The sequence below is a fragment of the Lactuca virosa genome, chromosome 2, assembly GCF_052849685.1.
Source record: "Lactuca virosa cultivar CGN04683 chromosome 2, Lactuca_virosa_CGN04683_v6, whole genome shotgun sequence".
NCBI classification, from domain to species: domain Eukaryota; kingdom Viridiplantae; phylum Streptophyta; class Magnoliopsida; order Asterales; family Asteraceae; genus Lactuca; species Lactuca virosa.
Window position 1 is genome coordinate 125,138,539 of NC_136427.1, and position 15,372 is coordinate 125,153,910.

Here is a 15,372-nt window from a genome sequence, read left to right on the forward strand (position 1 = left end):
GCCAAATTCGAGAAATTTCGCATGGTGGGACTTCGGCCACGTCACCCTCGCTCATAACGCGCCAGGTGTCCAAAATTGCTGAGTCACCGAAGCCAGCTGGCGAGGCGTGTCGCATGCCCTCGCATCCGAAGCGCGGTCCAGTAGGAGTCCGACGCGTGCCCTTTCTTGACGTGTCCGAGCTTCGCACGTAGCGCCACGACCCAACCCTCGGACCTAGACCTCGGTCCAATCAGAGGCCAACAGCTGACCCTCGCACGTGCGAGCCACCTGCCTTCTCTTCGGATCTGCTGCCACGTGGAGTCTTCTCAGCCCTTGGATCAGAAGCCTCGCCCCTATAAATAGAAGGGTGCGAGACCTCCCGGGTATATTTTGGAAATTTGTCATTTTACACCCCTAAACCCATATTTCTTTCATTCCAACTTCCCCCAAAGCCCCGTTATTATACCAAACACCCGAAACACGCCCCGAAGTGCCCAAGAAGCCCGAGAAATTTATTTTTTCGGTTATGAAGCCCAACCCTCGCAGAGCCCGGTTTCTCAATAAAACTCCCGGTTTTATTAGAAACGATCGTTTTAGGAAATGAAATGCTTCCTGATTATCATTAAATCAAGTGAGTGTATAGTTACTTTCATCTTACACATAGATATGAAGTATTTTATATAAAATACGTGTTATGTGAATATATATTGCTTAGTTATTTGAGATGGATGATGAATGAATGATTTATACAGGTTTTTAAACTGTATATGTATTTTTATCTACAAATATGTTGGGTAAAACATGGGTAGATGAATTAGATGATGTGTGATGAAATAAAAATTGATGAGAGGTATCAATGTTTAATATGATCTAGTCATCTAGCAGAGTATAGACAACGGCCACAGACTACTTTAGATAGTCCAGAGGAACGTTAGCAGACTCGTAATCGGTAGGTATGTTTGAACTATATGTTCATAAGGTGTTCTCGAACGTTAGCAGACTCGTAATCGGTAGGTAGTATAAACCTTGGGCAGCGATGGACTTCGTGCCTATTCCTTAGGAAAATTCCTTAGGAATGAGTGATAGATGATTCTTAGGGTAACTTCTTAATAAATAAAGGAGATAATGGGGATTGGGTAATTGGGTTGATTGTTTGATGTTTAAACATAATAAATTTATTTATTGTGGGTTGAAAACCCTATATGCTCACCAGGCTCCCAAGCCTGACCCACTCAGTTTAATTGTATCACAGGTATCGATACGATGTTGCTTTACACTGAGAGATTAAAAAGAGAAGTAGATCACTAGTGTAAATGAATGTAAGTTTTGTTTATGCTTATGTTTTTGTATTGACAATGACATCCCAGTGGTTTAAATGAATAAAATACATTTCTTCATAAATGATTTGATAACATATTTATCAAGTTTTTTTTTCTGGGAACAAATTCCGCAACACTTTCAATCAAATGATTACTCTGGTTTTATTTTAAAAAGCATAAACGAAATTGGTCTTTTCTGGCCGTGAAATTGGGGATGTCACACCATGCATGTCTACGATGGGCTCAGTCATCCTCGGGATGGAATACCCTCGTATCATAAGCATGTTTGGTCCAATCAGCCTCAAGTTGGAATACCAAAACATGTCGGGTCCAATCAACCATCGGGTTGAAATACCCCAGGCCCAATTAACCATCAGGTTGGAATGCCAATATACAATGGTTCCAGTCAAACATCGAGTTGGAATACCCCATGCCCAATCAACCATTGGGTTGGAATGCCCCCGGTATGTTCACTCACACACAAAGCAGTAAAGCCTCAACCACCACACAAAATATGTCGACATATACATAACAGATAAACATATAATTAGCCAATAGACAAACAGGCAAATCTACAGATCACTACGGCATACTCACATCCTATATACCAGGACTCAGATCTAACAGATCACTACAGCATAGCAACATCCTATATACCAGGATACAAATCTTACAGATCACTACAGCATAACAACATATGGTAAACCAAGATATCAATCCAAAGGGCCGACCTTGGTGCCTTTGACCCGTAAGTATAGTGAGGAAAACTCACCTCTACTGATGATAACTGAAACAAAACTAGATCCATGGCGAACACTGCTCCTTACGCTAAACCAAAACCAGAAACAAACCCAATCAATAATTAGGGTTAAACCCAAACCCATGGTCTAGTCCATTCCTCATCATGATGAGGGAAAAAAACCCATTTGGCCCTTTATATACAAGCCCGACTAAACTAAGCCCAAAACCCCTAATGGCCCAAGCCCTAAAATTGATCCATTAGGCTTCTGCTGAGAACGCCTGACGTTCCACCCTATGACGCCTGGCGTCCGAACGCTGAGCGTTCCCATGCAAACGTTTGGCGTTTGCTCGCTGATTATCAACTTCCAAACCAATATCTTAATGGCTTAATATCTCATGTCCAAACTTCAGATCCAATCATAATGGAACTTCTAAAGCCATAAAAGTTGCAAACTTTATTGCCATGCATGGCTACAATGAGCCCAACACCAAGATACTAACTCAAAATCCACTATAAGGCTCCAAAACTCTTGCATGGAAGATTATGAAGACCCAAGATTGCATTTTTATGATTCTAGACTCACTATTATACTTGAAAGGACATTCCAAACCTCTGGAGCATTCCAAAGTCACAAAGATCAAGTCTTTGGGACCAAAATAACATAAACTAGCCCTAAATCAAGATCTAACAAATAAGACATCAATATCTCAACTTTATACCTCAAAATGATGTTCCAAGATGTCAAGAATCCAGATCCACAAATTAGAGAGCAACCATAATACTCCAAATATCTTCCTTCTTTCATCAAGAACACTAAATGATACCAAAAAGATGAACCAAGGTTTCAAACGCTCATACACACTTAGGGTTTTCTAAATGAGGATGAAGGTTGTGGTGAAGGGTTTTGAGGCCATAATGTTCTTTAAATAGGGTGCAAACCCTAAAATTAGGGTTTGGTCTCTGCGTGCAAACGACTGGCGTTTGAACGCCTAACGTTCTATGCCAAACGCCTGACGTTTGGACCAAAGACCTCATCATCGGGATGTTACAACCATGCATCGCGTTTCCTTAAATATTGAATTTTATTGACTTTTTTTTACTAAATAGCATTCTACTTCCTTATTAATCATTCCCACTTAGAGTATAAGAAATACTTAAATTTTGGGTCATTACATAAGCCCCCTTAGGGGGGATGGTAAAGGATTTGTTAGCCACAATAAGTACCCCCCCCCCCCCTTAGGGGGGGATATGGGTTGAGCCAAATTTTCACAATAATCCTCTCAGGGGAAGTAACCATTTCTCAGAGTTGTAATACCTAAAACAACCCCTCATGAAAATCAGTCTACTATATAGTGTTGGTACCAACAATATGTGTTAGGAACTTATGTGTTATATGAATGTTATGCGAATGTATGTGTTATGTGTAGGCATATGATTAATATAATTAGTGAGTAATGTGCATGCTCACAAAGCTTTATGATTACCTATTGTTTATTAACTTTTTTTAGAACCCTACTGGGTGAACAGAGGAAAGAAACCGACATGACTTCAAACGACATTCACATTCTCATTGCTTTAAGTTATGTTCTTTTATGACATTTATGATCATGTAACCTGAGTTTGATAATTACGCATTTATTTTGACAATCCTTCTTTTTTATATTATGATATTTTATCTTTAATGTTTTTCAGTTCCCCTAAATAATGCTTGAAGAGTTACCAATACATCATTTACAGATTCATAGCGTTTGATATGATCGAACAGATCAGGTGGTATGCCACACACAAGTTCAGTGAAATCTATTTCATCATTTTCAAGCTTTGAAAGGTTATCTATAGTTAGAGGTGCATGTTGTGGTGTTGCTTCACCACCAAGAATGGTTGTGGCAACATTAGATGCAACTTCTCCAACAACTATATGGGGACCTTTAATTACAAAACACCATACATCACTTCCTTACATTTGAGATAGTTACCCATTATGGTCTTTTTTATTGCTCCTATTCTTCTATAATAAGAATGGTGATCTAGTCGAACAACCCAAGCTATTGGAGATGTTTACAACATAAATCAATTGTAAGTTAGGATTTGCCATTTGTTTTTTAGAAAAATATTTTGAGCAACGATTGTATACAAATGATACTTCTAAGTTTTCCATAAATGACAGAAACCAAGGTTTCTTACAACGATAATCTAATGAAGATAGATAATAAACACCCAATATAGGCTCTAATACCAACTGGTTCGGTTTTGCGGTTTTCAAATGCGGTTTCGGTTTGTATCGGTTCGGTGTCAGTTTTAAACCGAGTTAAACATATGGTTCGGTTTTTTATGTTCGCCGGTGCTGTAGCACCCGATTGCTGGTACGTATTTAATTTCATGAAAATGCTACAATTTACCCTGGGACTCGGCGAGTTGGAGGCCCAACTCGTCGAGTAGACTTGACTGTTGGAACGGGGGTTTAAGTGACCTACTCGACGAGTCGGAAGACCGACTCGACGAGTAGGAGCTGTCTGGACAAAACCCTAATATCTAGGGTTTGCACCCTATTTAAACACTTTATCTTAGCCTCCATAGTCCCTATCACTCCCAGAGAGCTGTATATCGAAACCCTAGCCGTTTTTGTGTGTTCTAATGCCATTTTGGTGCATTTGGTGGATTGTGAAGCTTGAGAAGAAGGAAGAAGCTTGAGAGTTCGGGTTGAGGCTTGGATATCCAGAGGTTTTGGTCCATATCCAGCTCAATCAAGGTAAAATGCCCCTATTTTGGTCTTCGATGCGTTTATTCATCCTTAGAAGCTTGGACTTTGGGTACATTTAGGGCTTTCCAAGCCATTTTCGGATTTATGAGGTGTTCATGGAATCTTGACTTCAGATCTGAGTCATTGGAGGGGTCTCATGGCATAAAGGTGCCAACTTTAAGGCCATGAGAGCCCCATGCATCTTGTAGAACACCTTTTATGACTTTTTGAGCCAAAGACCCCATGCATGTGCACCAAGTTTGGAGCTTTACATGTAAAATGGACATTAGAAGGCCAGATCTATGGTTTTGAGGTGTTAAGACCCATTTAAATCGACTGTATAGTAATGGTCAAGGTTGGACTCAACGATTCGTTCTTGGGACTCGGCGAGCCGGGGTGTATTGACCACCAAATCCCTTCTGTGGATGGACCAGTTGTTAGGATGGAAGGCCCCTTAGTTGTTTAGACACGTAAAGAGACCTGGCAATCATAGGACTCGACGAGTCTATGAACAGACTCGGCGAGTCCAAGGCAATCTCCCAATCTTTGAAGATGGACTCGACGAGTTGTTCATACAACTCGACGAGTCATAGAATGGACACATTCTTATGAGGGAGATGAAATCGACGAGTTCAAGGTCGAACTCGGCGAGTCGGATGATGATGGCCCCGATGGTATGATTGAAGAAGAACTCGTCGAGTTCTTGCTAGACTCAACGCGTTGAGACGGGGACTGGTTCGAGTTAGAGGAATATGGACTCGACGAGTTGGTTAACCAACTCGGCGAGTCAGGCAACTGGATGTTGACTTTGACCAATGTTGAATTTGACTGAATTGAGTTGACCCTGGTTTGGGTTGCATGTTCGAATTTCTGATTTAGAAGGGTTGTCGTGTAGGGATTGAGGAGTCGAAGGGAGTCGACTTTCACGCCTAGGACATTTCAGACACTGCACGACATCGAGGTGAGTTACCTTCCAGTAGAAGTGGGTCTAAGGCACCAAGGCCGGCCCACTGGTAATTGTTTAGTTGTGATGATTGTCTTTGTGATAATCATCTGGGTTGCTTGTGCTTGTTATATGTGTATGCTAGTATGCTATGTTATGTGAGATAGTATCATTAGGAGGGGACTAGTCCCCGATTCGGTCGCTAGGACCAATGGGTGGGTCGGACACCCCAGATATGTTTGACACCATGATTACGATATGATATTATATGTTAGCGGTAGGGGGTGAAATAGTTCCCGTATTCGGTTGAGATAGACCGGAGGGTAGGTCGGCACCCCATAGTAGCCTGACATGGGTAGGTCAGCACCCCATAATGGCTTGACATGCGTAGGTCAGCACCCTAGAATGGCTTGACATGGGTAGGTCGGGCACCCCAGAATTACCCGACAATATGTATGTGGTTTTGGTATGTGGTATGATGGGGGAACTCACTAAGCTTTGTGCTTACAGTTTCAGTTTTGGTTTCAGGTACCTCTTCGTCCAAGGGGAAGGAGCCGGCGATGTAGCAGCGTATCACACACACATGATTTCCGCATGGAGTTTCTGGGATAATACTCTGTTTTTTATAACTCTTGATATTGTGATTTAAAACGTGACGTTATGGTTCTTATAAGTTGATGTAACTTGACAATGTTTTGGTATACTATTTCATGAGATACTTAATTTAAAAATGAAATTTTTGAACTTGAAAATTGGGACGTTACAAGTTGGTATCAGAGCCTTGGTTTGAGGGATTCGGACACACCCTCAGGGGATGTCTGGATTCAAACCGAGGGATTAAAAGATTTTTCACAAAGAAAACGGTTTTCTAAGATTTAAGTTAAAAGATCTTGAGAAAGAACAAGGTGTGTGATGCGTGCGACCGGCCGAGCTCAAGTAAGTTTTTCCCCAAGATACCCATACTTGTTATGTTATGCTATATGATTTACGATTCTGAGAACTGCATGCTAGATTAGGGCTAAGGATCTAGGAGGATGCCTTGTATGCCTGATGTATGATTCTGAGAACCGCATGCTAGAATAGGGTTAAGGATCTAGGAAGGATGCCTTGCAATGCCTGTTGTATGAGCTGTATGCTAGGACTGTTTAGTCAGCAGCAGGGTATCCTGATTAGGTTATGCTTGCTGTGGTTACTCGATGCACGAATGCTGCTTGCTTTGTGATATAGGGGTTCTGGCTAACTTTAACTAACCAGTGAGCGGATATGTAACAGTATTCGCAAGCTAGTTAGGGAGAGGTGGTAGGGACTCCTAGTGCAGCTGACGGCGGAGAGTAGGTCGGAGAGTGCCCTAGGAAAGCCTAGGATGAGCTTAGTTGGGAAGTTGTATTAGTATAAAGGGACTTGGTGAAGTCAAGGCAGTTCTTGAGGAAAGTACAGATAGATGTGGAAGGTAGTATGGGCCCATACTACTGGAAGCAGAGGATCCGTACTCGAATCAAGGAAGGTTGAGACAGAACCGGGAAACTTGTAGAGTGTGTGAGACCTTTCGAGGGTATGTATGATCCTGACATTTATGTGTTTATTTTCAGTATGGCGATTACACGACATGGAGCATGATCTGGGTCAGGATCAGGGTCAGGCTCGGGCGTAGGATCCGAGTAGGTTGATGACGGGTTACGCAAGTTCATCACGTCTGAGATCACTAGAGGTATCCTTGAGTCGACCCCTATCATCTTCGGGTCGATCAAGGAGGGGATTATCGAGTTGATGGAGGATCGCCTCCAGGCGTTCAGGAGGAACTCGGCGTTTAGCCAGTCGGGTACGCGCACACTGTCCTTCAAGGACTTTAGAGGGAGTGGTGCGCCGGATTTTCATGGGGTGAAGGACCCCATTGCTCCCAGGAGATGGATCGCAGACATCGAGTCTGCGCAGTTGACGAGCATCTGCCCGGAAGGGTCGAAGGTCCGCTTTGCTGCGAGATGTTTGAGGGATAGAGCTAGAGATTGGTGGGAGTCAGTTGGTGACTCGTTGAGAGCCCCAGCCATCGAGGCTATGACTTGGTCAGACTTTGTGACCAAGTTCAGGGCTGAGTTTGCGCCAGCTGTGGAACTTCAGCAGTTGGCCAGGGATTTCCTTGATATGAGGCAGACGACAGAGACGGTGGCGGAGATTACTGCCAAGTTCCGGGAAAGGGCATTGTTGGTTCCCCAATATGTAGGAGATGAGGATATGCGGAGGACCCGCTATTACGACATGTTGAGAGCTGATATTCGGGAGCATGTCAGCTTCTCAGCATGTCCGACCCTGGATTCCATGATTGCCAGGGCAAGGGAGAGAGAGAGAGATAGACTTGGAGCACATCAGGAAGAGGAAGGCGGAAGAGGGACATGTTACTGGGGCTTCGGGGAAGAAGCCCAAGGGATCCGACATTAGGTCGAAGGGCCAGCCGGGCCAGAGCCGCTGCAGGAAATGTGGCAGGCCGCATGAGGGAGCTTGTAGAGCAGGATCGTCAGGCTGCTACAAGTGCGGCAAGACGGGGCACTTTGGCAGGGATTGTACTGCCCCTGCCCCCACAGTTCAGACATCAGACCTGATTTGCTTTCATTGCAATCAGAGGGGCCAAAAAAAGGCCAACTGCACGACTCCAGCGACAGCACGAGTTGCGGATGGCCGGAAGGTCAAGGCAGAGGCTCCAGTGGTGCGGAGCCGAACATTTCAGTTGACAGCCGAGGAGGCACGCGACGCGCCTGATGTGGTGACGGGTATGATTTCTTCCTTATGTTCTTATTTTATGTTGCTATGATTTTGATATGTTATATATATGATCTGTTTAGGATCGTTCCATGTGAACGGTATCCCAGTTCAGGTGTTGTTTGATTCGGGTGCTACCCGATCATTTGTCTCTCTTGCGCTTAGCAAGAAGTTTTCTGAGTCCCCGGGCATGTTGGATTGCCCTCTAGAGGTCGAGATTGGTGATGATCGATCAGTGCGAGCGTCAGAGGTTTTCAAGGACTATGTTCTGAGGTTATTCGAGGAGCGTTATTTGGTAGACTTGGTTCCCATTCCGTTGCGTGGGAAAAAGGTGATTATAGGCATGGATTGGTTGAGCCCCAATGGGGTGGTGATCGACTGCGCGCAGCAGTTGGTGCGGATCAGGACCCCAAGTGGGGGAGAGTTGGTGATTCAGGGCGAGAGGCCACAGCGAGGGCCAGCGTTATGTTCAACAGCGAGGGCTAGACGCTACCTTCATCAGGGTTGCGCAGGATATGTCACCTATGTTATGGACACCCGGGAGGCAGGTAAGGCGACGGTGGGCGATGTGCCAGTGGTACGAGAGTTTGTGGATGTATTCCCCAAGGAGTTGCCTGGGATACCTCCGGAGAGGCAGATAGAGTTCAGGATCGACCTAGTTCCTGGTGCGGCTCCGATAGCCAAGGCACCATATCAGTTGGCTCCTCCTGAGATGTAGGAGTTGTCAACACAGCTGCAGGAGCTGTTAGACAAGGGATTCATTAGACCGAGCAGTTCACCCTGGGGAGCCCCGATTCTGTTTGTGAAGAAGAAGGACGAGTCACATCGGATGTGTATAGATTACCGGGAGCTGAATAAGGTAATGGTAAAGAACCATTACCCAGTCCCGAGGATTGATGACCTCTTTGACCAGCTACAGGGAGCATCTTGGTTCTCCAAGATTGATTTGCGTTCAGGCTATCATCAGATGAGGGTTAGAGAGGAGGATGTGCAGAAGACTGCCTTTTGAACGTGTTATGGTCACTATGAGTTTGTGGTGATGCCCTTCGGGCTCACCAATGCTCCTGCCGCGTTCATGGATCTCATGAACCGCGTGTGCATACCGATGTTGGATCGGTCAGTGATAGTTTTTATCGACGACATCTTGGTTTATTCCAAGACGTGAGAGCAGCATGAGGAGCACTTGCGAGAGGTTCTAGATACTTTGAGGAGGGAGAGCTTGTATGCTAAGTTCTCCAAGTGTGAGTTCTGGTTGCGCGAGGTGCAGTTTCTTGGGCACCTTGTCAACCAGAACGGGATTTCGGTCGACCCGGCCAAGGTGGAGGCCGTGATGAGATGGGAGGTTCCGAGGTCTCCATCTGAGATTCGGAGCTTTCTGGGACTGGCAGGCTATTATTGGAGATTCATTCAGGACTTCTCCAAGATAGTTGTGCCCTGACCCGGTTGACAAGGAAAGTCGTGGTCTTTCGTTGGAGGCCTGAGCAGCAGGCCACATTTGAGACGTTGAGATAGAGATTGTGCGAGGCGCCAATCTTAGCCCTACCGAAGGGCATGGAGGATTTTGTAGTATATTGTGATGCGTCCATCTCGGGTTTGGGCGCGGTATTGATGCAGAGAGGGCACGTTATCGCTTACGCTTCGAGGCAGCTGAAGCCTCACGAAGCGAACTACCCGACGTATGATTTGGAGTTGGGGGCAGTCGTCTTCGCCCTCAAGATTTTGCGACACTACCTCTATGGGGTCCATTGTACCATCTACACGGACCACACGAGTTTGAGGTATCTTATGGATCAGCCGAATCTGAATATGAGGCAGCGTCGATGGTCAGATGTGGTGAAGGATTACGATTGCGAGATCCTTTACCACCCAGGGAAGGCCAATGTCGTGGCCGATGCGCTTAGCCGCAAGGCAGCGCCGATCAGAGGCATCTGCATGAGGATGACGGTGGTGAATCCTCTTTTGGAGCAAATCCGAGAGGCCCAGCAGGAGGCTATGAAGGAGGAGCATCGGAAGAGCGAGCGTATTGTGGGACAGATTACCTCCTTCGACTATGATAGCCGTGGATTATTGACGCTACACCGCAGGGTGTGGGTTCCCTATCATGGGGGTGTGCGCCACGTTCTTATGGAGGAAGCGCACAAATCCCGATTCTCGATTCATCCCGGGGCGACGAAGATGTACAAGGATCTTCGACCCGATTACTGGTGGCCCTGCATGAAGCGGGACGTCACCTGGTACGTAGAGCGATGCTTGACCTGCAGGAAGGTCAAGGCCGAGCACCAGAGGCCACACGGCAAGATGCAGCCACTAGACGTTCCCATGTGGAAATGGGAAGATATTACTATGGATTTCATCACCAAACTTCCCAGGACTGCACGGGGAGTGGATTCGATTTGGGTCATCGTGGATCAGTTGACCAAGAGTGCCCATTTCATACCGATCCAGGAGAGCATCTCGGCCGAGAAGTTGGCTGATATCTACATCCGAGAGGTTGTGGCTCGACACGGAGTGCCAGTCCCTGTGATTTTGGACCGAGACGTGCGGTTACTTCCAGATTCTGGAAGAAGTTTCACGACGAGTTGGGTACTCGTCTGCATTCAGCACAACGTTCCACCCGCAGACGGATGGTCAGAGTGACCGGACCATCCAGACTTTGGAGGATATGCTGCGGGCCTGCGTTCTAGAGTTCGGTGGTAGCTGGGATACCTACCTTCCATTAGCTGAGTTCTCCTACAACAACAACTATCACGCGAGTATCGATCGTCCTCCCTTCGAGATGTTGTACGGGAGGACGTGTAGGACCCCGATATGTTGGGACGAAGTCGGACAGAGGGTCATGGGGAGCACCGAAGTGGTGCTCAAGACGACAGAGAGAATTCAACAGGTTAGGAGCAAACTTCAGACTGCTCAGAGTCGACAGAAAAGTTACGCAGACAAGCGCCGATCGGACCTGGAGTTCCAGGTCGGGGATATGGTCCTTCTGAAGGTGTCGCCTTGGAAAGGCGTCATCCGATTCAGGAAGCGGGGCAAGTTGGGCCCCAGATACATTGGGCCTTTCCAAGTTGTAGCCCGGGTGGGCAAGGTGGCATATAGGCTGGACCTGCCAGCCGAACTCAGTCAGATTCACAGTACGTTTCACGTCTCCCAGTTACGGAAGTGCCTGGTGGATGACTTGACAATTGTACCCTTGGAGGATATTCAGGTGGATGACAGCCTGAATTACATCGAGCGGCCAGTAGCGATCCTCGACAGGAAGTCGAAGGACCTGAGGAACAAGAGAGTGGAGCTGGTGAAGGTGCAATGTCAGCACCGCAAGGGATCGGAATGGACATGGGAGCCGGAGGATGAGATGAGGGAGCACTACCCCGAGCTTTTTCCAGAATCAACAGCAGACTTCGAGGACGAAGTCTAAAATAAGTGGGGGAGATTTGTAGCACCCGATTCCTGGTACGTATTTAATTTCATCAAATTGTTACAATTTACCCTGGGACTCGGCGAGTTTGAGGCCCAACTCGTCTAGTAGACTCGAATGTTGGAACGGGGGTTTAGGTGACCTACTCGACGAGTCGGAAGACCGACTCGACGAGTAGGAGCTGTCTGGACAAAACCCTAATATCTAGGGTTTGCACCCTATTTAAACACTTTATCTTAGCCTCCATCGTCCCTATCACTCCCAGAGAGCTGTATGTCGAAACCCTAGCCATTTTTGTATGTTCTAAGGCCATTTTGGTGCATTTGGTGGATTGTGAAGCTTGAGAAGAAGTGATATTTGCATACTTAGCTATATTTTTAGTATAGATTTATATAATTTATTAGCTAATTATTTACGTTTTATGGACAAAAGGTACTTAATAATGTTCAAATTGTATTTTCAGTCCAGAAGGGAAGCTCGGAAGCAAAAGGAAGCAGGAGTCACGATCGAAAGCTCGGGAATGGAAGAAAGAAGGAAAATGCTGAATTCTAAAGCTACTCGGCGAGTAGGGACGACTACTCGACGAGTCCATACGAAGGTTTGCAAAGAAATACGAGAAGTCCTTGCCGCATACGGATTCAACAAAGGGACTCGACGAGTCGGTGGGCTACTCGACGAGTAGCCCCTGTTTCGAGATATCTATAAATAGAAGCCACAAATCCGAATGGAGGTCCTCTCTGGCTTTTGGAGAACTTACTTGGCGACTAAGGAACTTGCTGGAGATCAGAAGAACGTGTGAAGAACCCTAATCTCAAAAGAATAAGGCAATCTAGTAAATTTTCTACTTTACCTTTGAATAGAATGATGTTTGGTTTATTTAGATTCATTTTTAGGTTTTCATACACTGAAATCATGAACTAAGTTAGTTAGTTTCTGTTTAGGAAAGACGAATTTGCTCCTATGTGATACATTCTTTTGATTAATTGTTAATTGGTGATTTTGTTAAATTAAGCTTGTTAAAGACCCTCTGCATTAACCATAATTATTTTCTGTTAATTGCTAAGTAATTAAGTTGCATGAACATCTCTTGATTGCTTATCTCATATAAATTTATGTGAACACATTGCTATATTCTTAGGAATAATGAATATGAAACTAGGATTAACTAGAGAATGGGTAAATTAATGTGTGAGCTTGATTGATACACCATCAACAAGAGGTTAGTTGAATCACCAATTCAATTAGCTAATTACAAGTCTTATTTAATCTGAATAATTGAACTAGGAGGTTTATTAGTTTAATCACTTGATCATTGCTTAAATTAATCTATTTCCTAAGGATTGGTAATAACGAATGTGAATCTAATCACCATAATCGGTAACCAATAACAATTAATCTATTACATTAACATAAAAATTAACCATAAGAGTAAAGGAGTTGAACCTAAACAGAAACCCTTTTGATCATTGAATTTAGTTTTCTTTACGTGTTTTCAGCTATTAGTTGATTAGTTAAGCTTTAGTTTAAGTTTCTAGTCTTGTAAAACTAGAGAAAACCCTATTTACATTACTTGTCTTTTAGATAATATTAGCTATCGGTTTTAATTTTCCGTTTCCTGAGTTCGATACCCTACTTATTTAGCCATACCAAAATTGATAGGTCCACTGCCTTTTGTGTGTTAATTTATAATTAAAAGTAGGTTCAAAACTAGTTGAGTTTACACACATCAAGTTTTTGGCGCCGTTGCCGGGGAACGGTTGAAGAATAAATTCTAATTTCTAGTTTTATCGATCCTTTGTGTGAGATTTATCTTGCACAAAGTTATTTCTTAGGTAATTTAGTAATTAGGATAAGTTTTAATAGTATTTTGTTTTTAGAAGTTAGTAAGTAATTTTTCTGTTTCTGCGTTGAACTCGCCGAGTGCAATCGAAGCGACTCGGCGAGTCCGTCGCTGCTACACAGTTTCGTATTTTATTTTGTTTTTGTTCGTTTTACGCGTTTTTCTTGTTTTGTTTGCAGGTAGTACATGACCAGAGGATCCAACACACCCCTGGTTCCTCCACTTGAAGACCCAGAATCCGTTTTGAGGAAAAACAAAGGCAAAGAGGTTGAAAGCTCTAATACACCTAAAAAGTCACCTTTGGTGAGCTTGAAAACGGTTTTTGGGAAGAAAAAGAACAAGAAACCAGGAGAGACCAGCAGTCGAAAGAGCGAAGAAAGCAAGTTAGAGAATATTGAAGATAATCCAAAAGAAGTCAAGTTCGAATATGACTACGAAACCAAATACGAAGAAGAAAGCGACTTTGAAGGCGAACTAGCTAATCCCATGGCCAACATTGATGAAGTTCCCATGGGAGAATGGAAGAAGAGAATACGTGCCGATACCGGCCCGAGACTTGTGCAACCCGTAATTCCCGCTACCGCCACTTTCGAACTAAAGGGCCACATACTTGCTCAACTCAAGGAAATTCCCTTCTACGGAAAAGACCACGAAGATGCCTATAAACACTTGGATGAAGTCAATGATGTAGCTGATTATTTTAATGTTCCAAATGTGCCTCGCGAAACCCAGCTGCTTCGTATGCTTCCAGTTACATTCAAAGGTGCTGCAAAGGATTGGCTCAAGTCACTCCCTCCCGGATCCATCACTACATGGGCTAAGATGAAAGAAGAATTTATTGACCAGTTTTGCCCACCTTCGAAAATAGCCAAGTTGAAGAAAGCTATTGCCAACATTGAACAACAAGCTGGAGAGTCCCTTTATGAGGCATGGGAGAGATGCAAAAGTCTACTAAGGAATTTCCCACATCATGATCTTAATAGCCAACAAGAAGTCTCCATTTTCTATGATGGAGTCAATGTAACAACTAGGCAGCTCCTTGACTCGCAAGGACCCCTCACAAAGAAGGCACCCCCGGTGATCAAAGAACTAATTGAAGAATTCTCTAAGCACTCTAGAGAATACCATAACCCAAGGAATGACTTGACTCGAGGGGCGGTGAATTTCATTACCGATGACATTGCAACAATGATGGCAAAGTTGGAAAGCATGGACCGAAGAATGACTAAGATGGACCAATCCATCCATGCCATTAGGGTAGGATGTGAAAACTGTAGAGGGCCTCACCTTACAAAAGATTGTGATCTTGATGAGAATGGGAACCGGAAGGTATAAGTGTGCTATTCAAGTGGTGATAGGTTTGATGATAATTGACGAAAACTAAGGAAAGAATGGCTACCATATGATGAGTACAAAAAGACAAGGGAAGAAAAGTATAAGCAAAAAGATAGAGGCTTTTACCAAAAGGAGGAACCGGTACATGAAAAGAAATCAGATTTGGAAGACATGCTTACAAGATTCGTAACCGCATCCAAGGAACGACACAATGATACCGATGCTACACTTAAAGATCAACAAAATAAGTTGAGAGAACACCAACTTATGATGAAAGATCAACAAGCTTTGCTTAGGAATCAGCAAGCATC

The 15,372-nt window shown here is 44.4% G+C and overlaps 1 non-coding gene across 1 annotated transcript; it reads right to left on the reverse strand.

Annotated features, from left to right (window-relative positions):
* Nucleotides 1-14,596: 14,596 nt before the first annotated feature.
* LOC145162068 (small nucleolar RNA R71) lies at nucleotides 14,597-14,703 on the reverse strand. Its single transcript, XR_013738925.1, has one exon. It is a non-coding gene; the product is annotated as a small nucleolar RNA R71 (small nucleolar RNA).
* Nucleotides 14,704-15,372: the final 669 nt, after the last annotated feature.